We start from the raw sequence: 9082 nt of genomic DNA, 5'->3' as shown, positions 1-9082 counted from the left end.
ATAAGCCGAATTGAATAGAAGAACAATAGTAATTGCATTAATACTCGAGGTACAGCAGAGCTCCACACCTTAATCTATGGTTTGTAGAAACTCCACCGTTGAAAATACATAAGAACAAGGTCTAGGCATGGCCGAGAGGCCAGCCCCCATAATCTAAGAACTAGATGTCCAAAGATGATCTAAAGATCTAAAATGATCAAAAGATGATCCTCAGATCTAAAGTGATCAAAAAGATGAAAATAGAATAGTAAAAGGTCCTATTTGTAGAGAACTAGTAGCTTAGGGTTTACAAAGATGAGTAAATTACATAAAAATCCAATTCCGGGCCCACTTGGTGTGTGCTTGGGCTGAGTATTGAAGCTTTCATGTGTAGAGACTTTTCTTGGAGTTAAACGCCAGCTTTTGTGCCAGTTTGGGCGTTTAACTCCCATTCTTGTGCCAGTTCCGGCGTTTTACGCCAGAATTCTTGAGCTGACTTGGAACGCCTGTTTGGGCCATCAAATCTGGAACAAAGTATGGACTATTATATATTGCTGGAAAGCTCAGGATGTCTTCTTTCTAACGCAATTAAGAACGCCTCAATTGGGCTTCTGTAGCTCCAGAAAATCTACTTCCAGTGCAGGGAGGTCAAAATCCAATAGCATCTGCAGTCCTTTTCAGCCTCTGAATCAGATTTTTGCTCAGGTCCCTCAATTTCAGCCAGAAAATACCTAAAATCACAGAAGCTTTTAGCTTTTTGCCTCTGAACAGTTTTGGCATCTCACTCTATCCTTTGAAATTCAAAATGATTGGCTTCTATAGGAACAAGGAATCCAGATAGTGTTATTGACTCTCCTAGTTAAGTATGATGATTCTTGAACACAGCTAATTTATGAGTCTTGGCCATGGCCCAAAGCACTCTGTCTTCCAGTATTACCACCGGATACATACATGCCACAGACACATAACTGGGTGAACCTTTTCAGATTGTGACTCAGCTTTGCTAGAGTCCCCAATTAGAGGTGTCCAGAGTTCTTAAGCACACTCTTTTTGCCTTGGATCACGACTTTATTATTTCTTTTTCTCTCTCTCTTTTTTTTTTTGCATACACTATCTTTTTTTTTGTATTCACTGCTTTTTCTTGCTTCAAGAATCATTTTTATGATTTTTCAGATCCTCAGTAACATGTCTCCTTTTTCATCATTCTTTCAAGCGCCAACATTCATGAACAACAAATTCAAAAGACATATGCACTGTTCAAACATACATTCAGAAGTCAAAGTATTGCCACCACATCAAAATAATTAATCTACTATAAAATTCAAAATTCATGCAATTCTTCTCTTTTTCAATTAAGAACATTTTTTTATTTAAGAAAGGTGATGGATTCATAGGACATTCATAACTTTAAGGCATAGACACTAAGACACTAATGATCATAAGACACAAATATGAAGACACTAATGAACATGTAATTAAGACATAAACATAGATAAACATAAGCATAAAAATTCGAAAGACAGAAAAATAAAGAACAAGGAGATTAAAGAATGGGTCCACCTTAGTGATGGCGGCTTGTTCTTCCTCTTGAAGATCTTATGGAGTGCTTGAGCTCCTCAATGTCTCTTCCTTGTCTTTGTTGCTCCTCTCTCATGATTCTTTGATCTTCTCTAATTTCATGGAGGAGGATGGAATGTTCTTGGTGCTCCACCCTTAGTTGTCCCATGTTGGAACTCAATTCTCCTAGGGAGGTGTTGATTTGCTCCCAATAGTTTTGTGGAGGAAAGTGCATCACTTGAGGCATCTTAGGGATTTCATGATGAGTGGGATCTCTTGTTTGCTCCATCCTCTTCTTAGTGATATCCATGAGGACTTGGTCCAACCTTTGATCAAAGTTGACCCTTTTTGAGTTTGAAAGGGACCTTGTGGATCACCTTCTTCAAGGCCACAACTTCATAGAAGTGGTCTTGATGCACCCTTGAGAGGAATCTATCCATCTCCCATGACTCGGAGGTGGAAGCCTTTGCCTTCCATTTCCACTTTTTAGAGGTTTCTCCGGCCTTAAATGCCATAACCTTTCCTCTTTCTAGAGGTTTCTCCGGCCTTGGATGCCATAAATGGTTATGGAAAAACAAAAAGCAATGCTTTTACCACACCAAACTTAGAAGGTTTACTCGTCCTCGAGCAAAAGAAGAAAGAAGAGAGTAGAAGAAGAAGAAATAGAGGAGATGGAGGTTGCTTTGTAGTTCGGCCAAGGGGGAGAAATAGTGTTTAGGTTGTGTGAAAATGAAGGAGTGAGGATGGGTGTATATAGGAGTGGAGAGGGGTTGTATGGTTCGGTCATGTATGGGTGAGTTTGGGAGGGAAAGTGGTTTGAATTTGAATGGTGAGGTAGGTGGGGTTTTATGAAGGATGGATGTGAGTGGTAAAGAGAATAGTGGGATTTGATAGGTGAGGGGGTTTTTTTTTTTTGGGAAGAGGTGTTGAGGTGATTGGTGAATGAGTGAAGAAGAGAGAGAGTGGTGGGGTAGGTGGGGATCATGTGGGGTCCACAGATCCTGAGATGTCAAGGAAAATTCATCCCTGCACTAAGTGGCAAGCAAAAATGCTCCTTCTGCCAATTCTGGCATTAAACGCCGGGCTGGTGCCCATTTCTGGCTTTAAACACAGTCTGGTGCCCCTTTCTGGCGTTAAACGCCCAGAATGGTGCCAGACTGGGCGTTAAACGCCCATTTGCTGCCCTTATTGGCGTTTAAATGCCAGCAAGTTTTCCTCCAGGGTGTGCTGTTTTTCTTTCTGTTTTTCATGCTGTTTTTGCTTTTTAATTGATTTTGTGACTTCCCATGATCATCAACCTATATAAAATAACAAAGGAAACTAGATAAATATAACATTGGGTTGCCTTTCAACAAGCGCTTCTTTAATGTCAGTAGCTTGACAGTGGGCTCTCATGGAGCCTCACAGATACTCAAAGCAATGTTGGAACCTCCCAACACCAAACTTAGAGTTTGAATGTGGGGGTTCAACACCAAACTCAGAATTTGGTTGTGGCCTCCCAACACCAAACTTAGAGTTTGACTGTGGGGGCTCTGTTTGACTCTGTTTTGAGAGAAGCTCTTCATGCTTCCTCTCCATGGTTACAGAGGGATATCCTTGAGCCTTAAACACAAGGGATTCTTCATTCACTTGAATGATCAATTCTCCTATGTCAACATCAATCACAGCCTTTGCTGTGGCTAGGATGGGTCTGCCAAGGACGATGGATTCATCCATGCACTTCCCAGTCTCTAGAACTATGAAATCAGCAGGGATGTAATGGTCTTCAACCTTTACTAGAACATCCTCTACAAGTCCATAAGCTTATTTTCTTAAATTGTCTGCCATCTCTAGTGAGATTCTTGCAGCTTGCACCTCAAAGATCCCTAGCTTCTCCATTACAGAGAGAGGCACGAGGTTTATGCTTGACCCTAGGTCACACAGAGCCTTCTTGAAGGTCATGGTGCCTACTGTACAAGGTATTGAGAACTTCCCAGGGTCCTGTCTCTTTTGAGGTAATTTCTGCCTGGTCAAGTTATCCAGTTCTTTGGTGAGCAAAGGGGGTTCATCCTCCCAAGTCTCATTACCAAATAACTTGTCATTTAGCTTCATGATTGCTCCAAGGTATTTAGCAACTTGCTCTTCAGTGACATCTTCATCCTCTTTAGAGGAAGAATACTCATCAGAGCTCATGAATGGCAAAAGTAAATCCAATGGAATCTCTATGGTCTCAGTGTGAGCCTCAGATTCCCATGGTTCCTCATTAGGGAACTCATTAGAGGTCAGTGGACGTCCATTAAGGCCTTCCTCAGTGGCGCTCACTGCCTCTTTCTCCTCTCCAAGTTCGGCCATGTTGATGGCCTTGTACTCTCCTTTTGGATTATCTTCTGTATTGCTTGGCAGAGTACTAGGAGGGAGTTCAGTAACTTTCTTACTCAGCTGACCCACTTGTGCCTCTAAGTTTCTAATGGAGGATCTTGTTTCAGTCATGAAACTTTGAGTGGTTTTGATTAGATCAGAGACCATGGTTGCTAAGTCAGAGTGGCTCTGCTTAGCATTCTCTGTCTGTTGCTGAGAAGATGATGGAAAAGGCTTGCTATTGCTAAACCTGTTTCTTCCACCATTATTGTTGTTGAAACCTTGTTGAGGTCTCTGTTGATCCTTCCATGAGAGATTTGGATGATTTCTCCATGAAGGATTATAGGTGTTTCCATAGGGTTCTCCCATGTAATTTACCTCTTTCATTGATGGGTTCTCCCATGTAATTTACCTTGTTGAGCTCCACACCTTAATCTATGGTGTGTAGAAACTCCACCGTTGAAAATACATAAGAACAAGGTCTAGGCATGGCCGAGAGGCACGTTAAGAGCCACGTTAACTAAGTTAACGTGGACTCTAACGTGGAAGAGAGGAATAATGCCAACGTTAGTGACACTCACCTTTGTCACTAACGTTGGATCAAGCTTGCATTGCCCACGTTAGTGGTCACGTTAAGACCACTAACGTGAAAGTTAACATGGAGTTGAAATTGATGAGCCAATGTTAGTGACACTCACCTTTGTCACTAATGTTGGGATGGCATTCATAACCACATTAAGAGCCACGTGAACTTAGTTAACGTGAGCTCTAACGTGAGGACTAGGGGCACAAGGCAACGTTATTGGGAAAGGTGAGTCCCAATAATGCTTGCGAAGATGAGACATAACTACGTTAAGAACCACGTTAACTTAGTTAACGTGAGCTCTAACGTGGGGGCTAGGGGCACAAGACAACATTATTGGGAAAGGTGAGTCCCAATAACGCTTGCGAAGGTCTGTAAGGCAACGTTAGTGGTCACATTAGTACCACTAACATCGGAGTTAACGTAGGCCATATGGGGGGAACGTTAGTGACAAAAGTGATTGCCACTAACGTTCTCGAACCCATAATGTCACTCAGCGTTAACGCCACTAACGCCACAAGCCAAAGTCCATGCTTACATCACTTTCTCTCTGCAAATAAAGCTGAGCCCACTGAAGATTCCCAACTGCTTCAACTTAAGATCAAAGGCCCATATCCAAGACTTGCAGAATTGACTAGAAGACCAAGAAGAGTAGTATATATAGGAATAGTTTAGAATTAGAAAAGTGGTTGGCATATTGGAGAAAACTACACTCTGTATATTTTACTTTTTTGCAACTTCTAGAGTTAAAATGTATCTTTCTTCTTCTTCATTTCCATTTTTCAGAGCTACGAACAACAAACCCCTTTCATTGGGTTAGGGAGCTCTGTTGTAATTTGATGGATCAATCATAGTTTTCATTATTCTTCTTCTTTCTTTTCTCTTGATCTTACTAGAAAGCTTTTGATCTTCATCTAATTGGATTGTTATCTTGGGAAAGAAACTCTCCATAATTAGATCTCCTCTGAGCCTTGGAAAAGGGATGAGGAGATCATGCTAGAAATGCTTTCTCATATTGGACCAAATTGGGGTTTGGATGGGTATAGTGACATATAACCCTACCAACACTTTGATTTGGAAATACATGTGGTATAATCAGTAATCATACCTCATCTCTTCTCATGAGCAATTAAATCAAGGAATTGGGCAATTGTTCAAGTTTAGAGAGATTAGATTACCAAGGAATTGGGATTCAATCACTTATGATTGCCAAGGAGATCAATGAATGCATTGATTGAGGAAGAGATGAGAATGAACTTGATCCGGAGAATGCAATACCTCCTGAACCCAATGATTTTGCTATTTCTGATCGTACCCATTCTCTTTACTTTTTGTCATTTACTTTCATGCTAATCACCCCAATTCCCCATTTAAGATTCTGCACTTTATTTTCTGTTATATACTTTCCCGCCATTTAATTTTCTGCAATTCTATATCCACTTTCTGCTTAGCTCAACTAGAGTATTCTTCCAATTAAAATTGCTTGACCAATCAATCCCTATGGGATTCGACCTCACTCTATTGTGAGTTTTTAGTTGACGACAATTCAGTATACTTGCCGAAGAAAATTTGTTGAGAGACAAATTCCCATGCATCAGATATCCATTCGCACTTCAACCTGATGAATGTGATGATCCGTGACACTCACCACTATTCTCACTTATGAACGCATGCCTGACAACCACCTCCGTTCTACCTTAGATTGAATGAGTATCTCTTGGATTCCTTAATCAGAGTCTTCGTGGTATAAGCTAGAATCATTGGCGGCCATTCCTAAGATCCGAAAAGTCTAAACCTTGTCTGTGGTATTCCGAGTAGGATCTGAGATGGGATGACCGTGACGAGCTTCAAACTTGTGAGTGTTGGGCATAGTGACAGATGCAAAAGAATCACTGGATTCTATTCCAGCATTATCGAGAACTGATAGATGATTAGTCGTGCTGTGACAGAGCATTTGGACCATTTTCACTGAGATGACGGGAGGTAGCCATGGACGTCGGTGAAACCTGAACATACAGCTTGCCATGGAAAGGAGTAAGAATGATTGGATGAAAGTAGTAGTAAAGCAGAGATTCAACAGGAAGACCATAGCTTGCTTCATACCAACAATCTCCGTGGGATCAACCCTTACTCACGTAAGGTATTACTTGGATGACCCAGTGCACTTGCTGGTTTGTTGTGCGAAGTTGTGACGAAGTGTGATTCACGTTTGAGAGCACAAAGTTTATTGGCGCCATTGTTGATGATTACAATTTCGTGCACCAAAGGCCTTCCCGACTACCCTCACCAAGACAGCTATAAAGTGGTTCAACAGCCTACCCTCAAGGTCCATTACCAGCTTTGATGATCTTGCAAAAAAATTCCTAGCCAGATTTTCCATACAGAAAGACAAAGCCAAACACACTCCAAGCCTACTAGGGATCAAACAAGGAGATCGGGAGAGCCTCTGAAACTACATGGAAAGATTCAACAAAGCATGCCTCGACATACAAAATCTCCCTACGTCCTTAAACGAGGTACAAGAACGGGCCGAGAAATACATTAACATGGAGGAAACTCTCGACTAGGGGAAACCTCCAAAACAGGACCCTCCTACCCCTCCCGGGATACGGACAAAGAGCCAAGAAAAAAGGAAGACCAACCCGCAGAGAAGCCCAGAAAATACCACAACTGTACCCCTCTTCGGGTATCTTTAGTGGATGTCTACAGGAAAATATGCAATACAGAAAAGATCCCACCACCCCGTCCAATTAAGCACAAGAAGGGAGAAAGTCAAACCGAGTACTGTGAATACCACAAAATTTACGGGCACCCCACTAACAAATTCTATGACTTGAAGAACATAATCAAGAAGTTGGCCCGAGAAGGAAGGCTAGATCGATTCCTAGCCAGCAGATTGGATGAGCCTAGGAACAGAAGATGGGACGAAGAGGGAGGACGAGCCGAACGCCCCCCTCACACCCCGGAAAGGCACGTCCATATGATCAATGGAGGATTTGCAGGAGGAGGGATCTCAAAGTCATCCCGCAAAAGACACCTCAAAGAAATATATCACGTCCGAGAGGGGAGAAGGTTGCCCGATCCCCCACCATTTCTTTTACCAAGGAAGATGCCACTGGCATCATCCCCGGGCATGACAATCCTGTGGTCATTACCATCATACTAGCCAACACCAACCTCCACCGAACACTGGTTGACCAGGGAAGCTCGGCAGACATCCTATTCAAACATGCCTTCGACAAGCTCTGACTAAAAGAAAAAGAGCTAAGAGCGTATCCCAACAGCCTATTCGGGCTAGGAGATGCTCCGATCTAGCCCCTTGGGTACAACCCACTACACACCACCTTCAAGAAGGGAGCCCGGTCCAGGACACTAAGCATAGACTACATCGTAGTTGATGTGAACTCTGTGTACAATGCCCTTATAGGCCGAACAACCTTAAACCAGCTTGCTGCAGTAGTCTCCACACCACACTTGTGCATGAAATTTCCAACCGAAGAAGGAATAGCTACCATTAAAGGAGACCAAAAACTTGCACGACGATGCTACAGTGAAAGTCTGAACCTAAAGGGTGATCCTAAAGGAAAAGAGGCCAATACCATCAAACTTGGAGGAGCCCGGGTTCGCGAAGAACTTTGCCCTCAGCCAGAAGGCGAGATCGAAGAGGTTCAAATTGAAGAAACCCAAGATAAAACAACAAGCATAGGTGCAAACCTAAAAGAATACCTAAAGGAGTAGTGGTGAACAAAATTGTGATCATCAACAATGGCTCCAATAGTTTGGTAGCTCTCACACGTGAATTACCCTTAGTCACAACTCTACACAACTAACCAGCAAGTGCACTGGGTCGTCCAAGTAATACCTTATGCGAGTAAGGGTCGATCCCACGGAGATTGTTGGTATGAAGCAAGCTATGGTCATCTTGTAAATCTCAGTCAGGCGGATAATAATTGGTTATGGGAAATATAAAGAAATACTTGCTTAAATAATAAAGGATAAAAATACTTATGTAAATTACTGGTGGAAATTTCAGATAAGCGTATGGAGATGCTTGTCCCTGTTGAATCTCTGCTTTCCTACTGCTTTCATCCAATCCTTCTTACTCCTTTCCATGGCAAGCTGTATGTAGGGCATCACCGTTGTTAATGGCTACATCCCATCCTCTCAGTGAAAATGGTCCAAATGCCCTGTCACAGCACGGCTAATCATGTGTCGGTTCTCAATCAGGTTGGAATAGAATCCCATGATTCTTTTGCGTCTGTCACTAACGCCCAGCCTTTAGGAGTTTAAAGCTCGTCACAGTCATTCAATCCCGGAATCCTACTCGGAATACCACAGACAAGGTTAGACTTTCCGAATTCCCATGAATGCCGCCATCAATTCTAGCTTATACCACGAAGATTGTGATTAAGGAATCCAAGAGATATGCGCCCGGTCTAAGGTAGAACGGAAGTCGTTGTCAATCACGCGAGTTCATAGGTGAGAATGATAATGAGTGTCACGGATCATCACATTCATCAAGTTGAAGTGCGACGAATATCTTAGAACAGGAATAAATTGAATTGGATAGAAAATAGTAGTAATTGCATTAAAACTTGAGGTACAGCAGAGCTCCACACCCTTAAT

Source organism: Arachis duranensis, chromosome 9, assembly GCF_000817695.3.
Source record: "Arachis duranensis cultivar V14167 chromosome 9, aradu.V14167.gnm2.J7QH, whole genome shotgun sequence".
In the NCBI taxonomy this organism is placed as follows: domain Eukaryota; kingdom Viridiplantae; phylum Streptophyta; class Magnoliopsida; order Fabales; family Fabaceae; genus Arachis; species Arachis duranensis.
This window is presented reverse-complemented; position numbering follows the sequence as displayed.